This window comes from Chaetura pelagica, unplaced genomic scaffold (assembly GCF_000747805.2).
Source record: "Chaetura pelagica isolate M959 unplaced genomic scaffold, ChaPel_1.0 scaffold29, whole genome shotgun sequence".
Lineage (NCBI taxonomy): Eukaryota > Metazoa > Chordata > Aves > Apodiformes > Apodidae > Chaetura > Chaetura pelagica.
In genome coordinates, this window is record NW_009970720.1 from 3965991 (window position 1) to 3973423 (window position 7433).

The window sequence follows — 7433 nt, forward strand, 5'->3', positions numbered from 1 at the left end:
GAGGCCAGGGACGCCAGAGCCTGAGCAACGTGGTGCGGCAGGAGCAGAAAGTACCAGGACCTGTGGGATGCTCGTAGTGAAGCTGCGTAGTGCGAGGGAAAAGTGTTTTAAGTGACGTGTGCGAAAAAAAATTACTAGGTTATCCAGTGGGCATCGTTGCTTTTTCGCCGCAGTTTTCAGGACTGAGGTAGAAAATTGTAGCTGGAGCTTATTTTACCAAAGACTTAATTCTGTATAATTTTACACAACACTGATATTTTATAGATCAGCATTTCTACCGTTCCTTACTATAAATGGAGAAATCACTTTGTCTTCTGAATAAAAAGACCAGAAAAATGTAACCTGCTTTTGCCATTTCCAAAAGCACTTTGAGGATTTATTTGTTGAGCCATTCCAACAATGTCTGCAGACGACAGACTATTTGTTTTTATCAAATTTAGTTACTTTCAGTATATAGCAGAAAAAGTATGTTCTCCGTTTCTCTTAGTTTGTAGTTGTTCAGAAGAAGACACTAGTTTTTCCTAAGCTCATAGTGACATTTCATGAAAGCTACAACATTATCTTTTAGGTAGCTTTGCTATGTTTAAGCCTTAAGAAAGTAATACATCAGACGGTATTTTTAGTATTTAGAGGTGATGTTCTGTGTCATGGAAGTGGACTGTTGGTTTTTTTTCATCCACACCCTTAAGTTTAACTGAAATATATATTTACTAATATACACACAAAAAATTATATTTGAGAGGGGACCATTTCAGCTGAAAACTGTAGCTGCCTTTTAAAATCACATTAATGCAAAATTAAGTTGGTTTTGTGTTGTGTATTAGTAATACTGGAGTTCTGTCTTGCAGCTGAGGCTCCTTTCCCAATCCATAAAGCTGTTCTCTGCTACCCCTCTTCTCATTCTTTTTTTTTTCTTTTTTTTCTGTTCTGTAGATTTTGACCAAAAAAGCCAACAAAAGGTAATCGATAAAATGCAAATATAAGCTTTTTTCTTTTCTTTTTTTTTTTTTTTTTATTGCTTTGGATGAACTACAGGCCAACTACCAAAGTTAGTTGCCATAGTCCTGCTGATCAAACAGGTAAGATTTCAATCCCTGTCTTATAGCCAAAGATTCCAAATTGCTTTCACAAGGTTGGGCAAGAATCTCATCTGGAGTAAATGAAGTGATAGGGAACACATTATACCAAGCTGTCCACTGCCTGAAAAGAGCCAACAAAAGCATAAGTGAGAAAGAACACAAGACTGACTTTATTCATTTGCAAAAGAAGGGAATTCAGAACGTAAGTGACTTTGCTCCTTTCATCACACCTAGAAAACACATGCCACTGATGAAGACTAAACGTATTCTTTCACTGATCCAAATGGTTATGCCCATAGCATCCAATCTGTGTCCCGCTGAAACCAGTGGCATGGTCTTCATAAAACCCCTGGGCACATAGGTTGTCCACGAGCCCAACCTGTCACTGTGTTTTGTGTTTAAAAGCTCCACTGGATTCTCCTACAGATAAATTTCAATGTAGCTTCAGGGTAGAATCCACTAAACGAGAACAGATTTCCTAAGAGGAAAAGTGACGTGACTATGATTTCCCTTAAAGTGGAAATTTGTTAAGCAGTAAATACCGTTGTGTATCTTGCAGAAAACGCTCAGAAGTGAAGGCCCTAAGGTCACTCTCGTTTAACATGTACTAACTCATCTGTTTTTCCTTTATGGAGTGCTGCCCATCTTATTTTTCTTTACTACAGTAGCCGAGCACATCACAATATTTGCCATCACAACACTGGGGCATGGCAATTACTATTCCCATGTTACAGATGATGAATCTGACAGAATAAGGAACAGCAGTTAGCTCTTTCAAAGCCAAGGCTGACACCTAAACTAAGGCCAGTTTTCTCTGTTTTAATAGATAGAAAGAATATGGAATAAATCAGTATCTTTTATACATCACTCAAGAGCACAGGTAATGTCTATGTCACACAATGTACACACTACTAAGAAATAAGAAGAAGCAGCTAATTTAGCAAGCAGCCCCTAAAAAGAAAAGAAAATATCTGAAATAAAAAAAAAAGTTTTCTAAGTTTGTTAAACATCATCCTGAAATAAAAAAAGTTTTCTAAGTTTGTTAAACATCATTTTCTAACAGGATGTGCAGTGGTGATACCAGCTACTAGGTCCATTTGCAGGTCCTAAACTAAAGAGTGGGGAGTATTTAAAAAAAAAAGAGTTTGCAACATTGTTCTTGGCGATTTTAGGGTCTAAAAAAATGCAAACCAAAAAACAAGTGAGTAGTGACAGACCAACAGAAGTTGTTCTAGTTTGGTATTTTACTCCCAACTTTTAAAATTCCCTTTTTTCAAAATTAGTATCATTATTTCAAAACTTGATAAAGGATTGATGTGTAGCAGAGGTGGCAGATTTAGTAGATTACAGTCAGAAATAAGGAAACAGGATGAAAAATCCCACAAATACCTTTTTATATTTAACCATCGTTGCTAATGCATGAGCCACTTTAAAAAAAAACAAAACACCTTTTCTAAAAGAAGACATTTTGCAATTACTGATTTTTCAGAGCTAATTCTTATTTTTACAGTTTCAAGAACACTAAATAAAATTGACAAAATGGCAAACAGAAAATGGTAAAAAGATGCTTCTCTTTGTGGGATTAAAATATACTTTCTAGTCATACAATTTTTTAGAATCAAGCCTTGAATTCCTGCACATTTTGTCATAATTGAGCACACAAATAATAATTTCAAATATTTATGTTTAGAAGGAGGCATGTACTTGGTAGGGAGGTGAGTTATAACAAGGTGCAGGAGTCCTCAGTCACAGGCAGTTAAACATCTATATCTGATTATTATTCTTGGGAGTTTAGTACTGTTATCATTTAACCATAAATTTTATTTCCCAGTGTTTATGATGTTATCCTATCTGGAGATCAGTGTTTGCACAGACTCTACCTATTCATTTAACTTATAAAAATGTTCTCCTTTATATGTTAGTTTCATCTGATGTATAGAAGTCTGATTTGTGGATATATTTCACCACCTGCAGAGAAGTTAAAATTTCAGAGCTGAAGCAGCATGGAAAGAAGGAATGTTTATAACTGGAGAGTGTTACATTTGCAGAGGTGTTTCCCTTGCCTCTGTGCCCTGTGGCTCAAAAGTTGCACATGCTGAGAGGCTGGAGTGACTGGGTACAGGCGGGAGGACTCTTATCACCCTCTCTCTCAAACTGGCCAAAAGCACCTACTTTTGTGACTTTTATAGAGCCAGGTTTTGCTGCAAAGTGTGCCTTGAGAATGCTAATAAGAAACTACAAATACTCCTTCTCATTAGGATGTTAGGCTACTCTGAAATCATTTGGAGGCATGTGACTTGGTGTGATCCAGACTCAGCTATAGGAAGCAAACGTGTCACTGGGTAAAGACAGACTGAAGCTAAACTGCTTCATCTTCAACTGTTCTGTCCTCCATCTCCCAGTTTTACTTTCTAGGCTGTTGAAACTCTTTCACTGTTTACTGTTTCAAGCTGTTCACTGCCTTGTCTTTTCTCAGTTCCTAAGTATCATCCCTGTGCTCTCTGAAATGTGCACTTGAGGGAGGTAGCATGAAATTAGCTGAACAGGTGGAAAATAGAAGCTACAGGATTTACTTCTGAGCAAATCAGATATAAAAAGGGGGGGGCAGGGGAAGCACAGGTCTGTGATCTTAAAGAGATTTGCAAAGTATGAAAAAGATGCTAAAGAAGAGGCTCTGGAAAAAGGGGGAAGAAAAACTTGAGAGAAATAGGGACATCTCTCCAGGATAAAGTTGTGCTCTGACACCATTTTTACAGATGTCCTATAAATCCATCCGTACTTTAGCCTTGCTACATAGTGGTAGATGTAATTCTTTCCTTCTGTTCCCTTTGCATCCATGCAAAAAGCATGTGCTTTTTTTTCTGCTTTGCGAGCATTTAAATTGGCTAAGAGCATGGTTTCAAGCCTCACAGTTCTTTATTGAGGCTAAATAAAAGAACATGCCAGGAGAGATAAAGCAAAATGGTTGTTGTGCTCTTTTCTCCATGCTCCATGGGCTAGTTTTTCCACTATTATGTAGGAATGAATCCTGGTGCATTAGCACATGAACTCATACAATTATGTATTATGCCTGCACTGATGTTTACAAACAGTTAGTGAAATACAGGCAGTTACACGGTCATCTTTTAGGGATTCCTATACCTTGGTTAGCTAACCCAAGTGCTTCATACAGCTACCTGTCTCCTGGATTAATTAGAGAATTAAGACGGAACAATGAAGGAGTGGAAAAGGATTAAAATGGTAGATGGAAGGACTGGGACAACATATGTGCTGTAGGGATTTGGGAATATGAGGATTAATAGACTAAGGGAGAGAGAGAATTAGAATGAAAGAGGGAATTATTGTGTAAAGACAAGCAAATTATGAGTGGTGAAAAAATTAAATAATTTTACACCTCTGGTTGTCCTTGAATCTGCAGAACTAATGTTAAATTCTATGTCAGGTATTGTTCTGAGATCCCTACTCCATTCATGGCCTTTGATCCTGAAGTTAGTCAAGGAGTAAAGCACCACCATGGCACCTGGAGCAAAGTAATAACTGAGAGGAGCCGATGCTAATGTTTTTGAAAGCAATTGGCAATTTTGTTGACCAAATCCTTCTGTCTAACCAGAGGCCAGAATATTTGTGCTGCACAATGGACTGAGGTGGCTTGAGACACATCTATTCGTGGATGATGTGCAGTAATAAATATTACACTTACACTTATTGCCTGCATCTCTACAGGCAATGACTTTTACAGATCTGAGACATCCCTTGATATTCTCTCCTAGGGGTGCATCTGAAGCTAGGTAGATCTGGGGTGTCCTCATCCCAAGGGAGAATGAATCTGTCATCCTCTGTGAGCTGTATGCTGCCCATCAATGTCACCTCTTGCTCTTTTCTGTACTTCTGCAAATACTCAGTTCTTCTCGTCCTCTCTAGTGCCATCATTAGCTCCTATAAAGCCCTGTGATGCAACTGTCCCTTCTAAGGTGAGGAAGAGTGAGAAAGATATAGATTAAAAGATACACATACAACTGTATTTTCTTCTAATTTTAAATAATTTTAAGATGTTAGTCAAGGTAGGCACAAACTTAAGGTATTTATTTCCTCTTTTAATGTAGTTTTAACTCAACCATCTTATTCTTATCTATCACAGTGTATAGCATATAGTAGTTTCATTCTTTGCAGTATCTCCTGAGCAGCTGGGCTAGGTATGTGCAGACTTTTAAAAAACACTCTTTCTGTGTATATTGAAACCCACAGTGAAGCTACCCTTTATTGGGAGACTGCACTTAAAATACTATACTAAGATAAACATATGTACAAATGCATGTAGACACTAATAAAAAATGATAGTGATACCATAATCATTCAGCTTCCCTTAGTCAACTATAGAATATTTGGTCAAGATTTTAGATTTCTCAGCAGCTTTGTGTCAGTGAAACTAATGGTTCTTGGTGACATCAGTGCACATGTAGATTAATATCCTTTGTTGGGTCAGCAGCTTGTGAAAATTTGTGACTGATGCAAGCTGGACTGAATACACTGGTTCTAGAAGAAGGATGATTGGACTTTCCATAAGAGATAAGGGAATTCTACTGAATTGCTTAACTCCCATTTTGGATGGCTTCAGGCACTGAATTAAAAATATTGTCATTATTATAATGGTAATTTTCACTAGATTTTACTAACAACGGGTTGTCTGTATCAGTCAGTTCACCTGACTTGAGTGCTTTGCTGCTTGCTATTCCTGACTAGCCCAGATCCCTCCGTCAGTGTAGAGAACTTCTTGCCTAATTCTATGACTATTCCTTGCCCCTCTTCTTTCCTTCTACTCAAAGTGATAGGGAAACCCTGAGAGGTTTAGAAGTGAGATGCTGTCTCTGTGCTAATAACACACAATTCGCCATTCCCTGTGTCTCCTTTTCTATTATTCATATTGCTTTAATAGCAATGATAATACAATATGTCTTCCAGAGGTGGAGGCTTGGAGAAGACTTATCTCGTCAGCTAACACTGCAGTAGCAGAGTGAAAAGTAGCAGAAGAAAAAATGGTTCTGTGTTGTCACTTTTGGTTAATGAGTTTGATTACCATTTGTGACACATATTTTAGACATGCAGTCTAATCATGCAGATAGATGGATACGTATCAGAAGCAAATAAAGACGTGTTTTCGACTACATTTAGGCAAATTCCATCACCTTTTTGTCAGTGAACCTTTCTCCAGTTGTGTACATCACTGTTGTATCTCAGTTAAATTTTTGCAGTGCAGCCTGCAGTCAGCTAGTCTGAAGCTAGTCCAGATTCTTTCAGGAGCAGAGATTCATCTTAACTGAATATAGTGAATGTGTTGAAGAGCTATGCCAAATTGTAGCATGGAACTTAAAATATTGAACTACAGCAAAACAAATGTTACATTCCACAAGCTTTCAGATACTACAAGTCACTTTCACGCCCTTTACATATGGTGTTTATTAGCAGAGGAAATTTCAAAAAAACTGAATCTGGATCTTATTGGTTTTTCAGAACAAAATAAATCCACATTTTTCTAGTCTCATAAATTTATCTGAAAATATCAAAGTATAATAACAGTTATATGAATACATATAAATTTGAATTTACTGAGTGAATGATAATACAGATACAATAATGTTACAAACAAATGCTGTTTTGAAGTATCCAACAATATTTTAAAATTAAAAATTCAGAAAGCACATCTTCCATATTCAGAGACAGATACCTTTTTATTAAATGCTATAATAGAGCTTAATTAATTAAAAAAAGTTTCCTTTGTTCAAGCATACTGTTAAGGGCTTTGCTTTAATAGACTCCTCCAAATTCTATAGCAAGTAATATATTTTTTAACATAAGTGTAACATTTTGCTTTTAAATATGCTATGCGTGTCTTCAAAGGCAATGAGGAAGCACATAGTTTGTTTTAGTGGAAGAAGCAAGATTCCACTGACACTTGGGGAGTTCTTGTTGCAGTAGGATTGAGTTTCACCAAGCTATTTTGTAGTGTGAAGTGTGACTAGAAATTTACTCTGCTTATTCAGTGGATCGCCTTGTATGTAATCTGTATCTACTCTATTGATTAACAAGATTTGTTTGATATAATCCTTATTTATTAAATGTAAAAAAAAAAAAAAAAAAAGTGTGTGTGGGAGTCTGCAGTATAATTTTCCCAATTTTATTTTCATTATCAACAGAGCTGTTAAATGAGTTTTATTTGTAAAAGCTGTTTACTTCTTCAAAGACATACACCAACAGTGTAATTTCATATATTTCAACATTCAGAAGCCATTATCACAGGATTAAAAAACTACCCCAAACTTTTAACCACCAGTTAGATTTTCTATCTTCTTCTTTTTA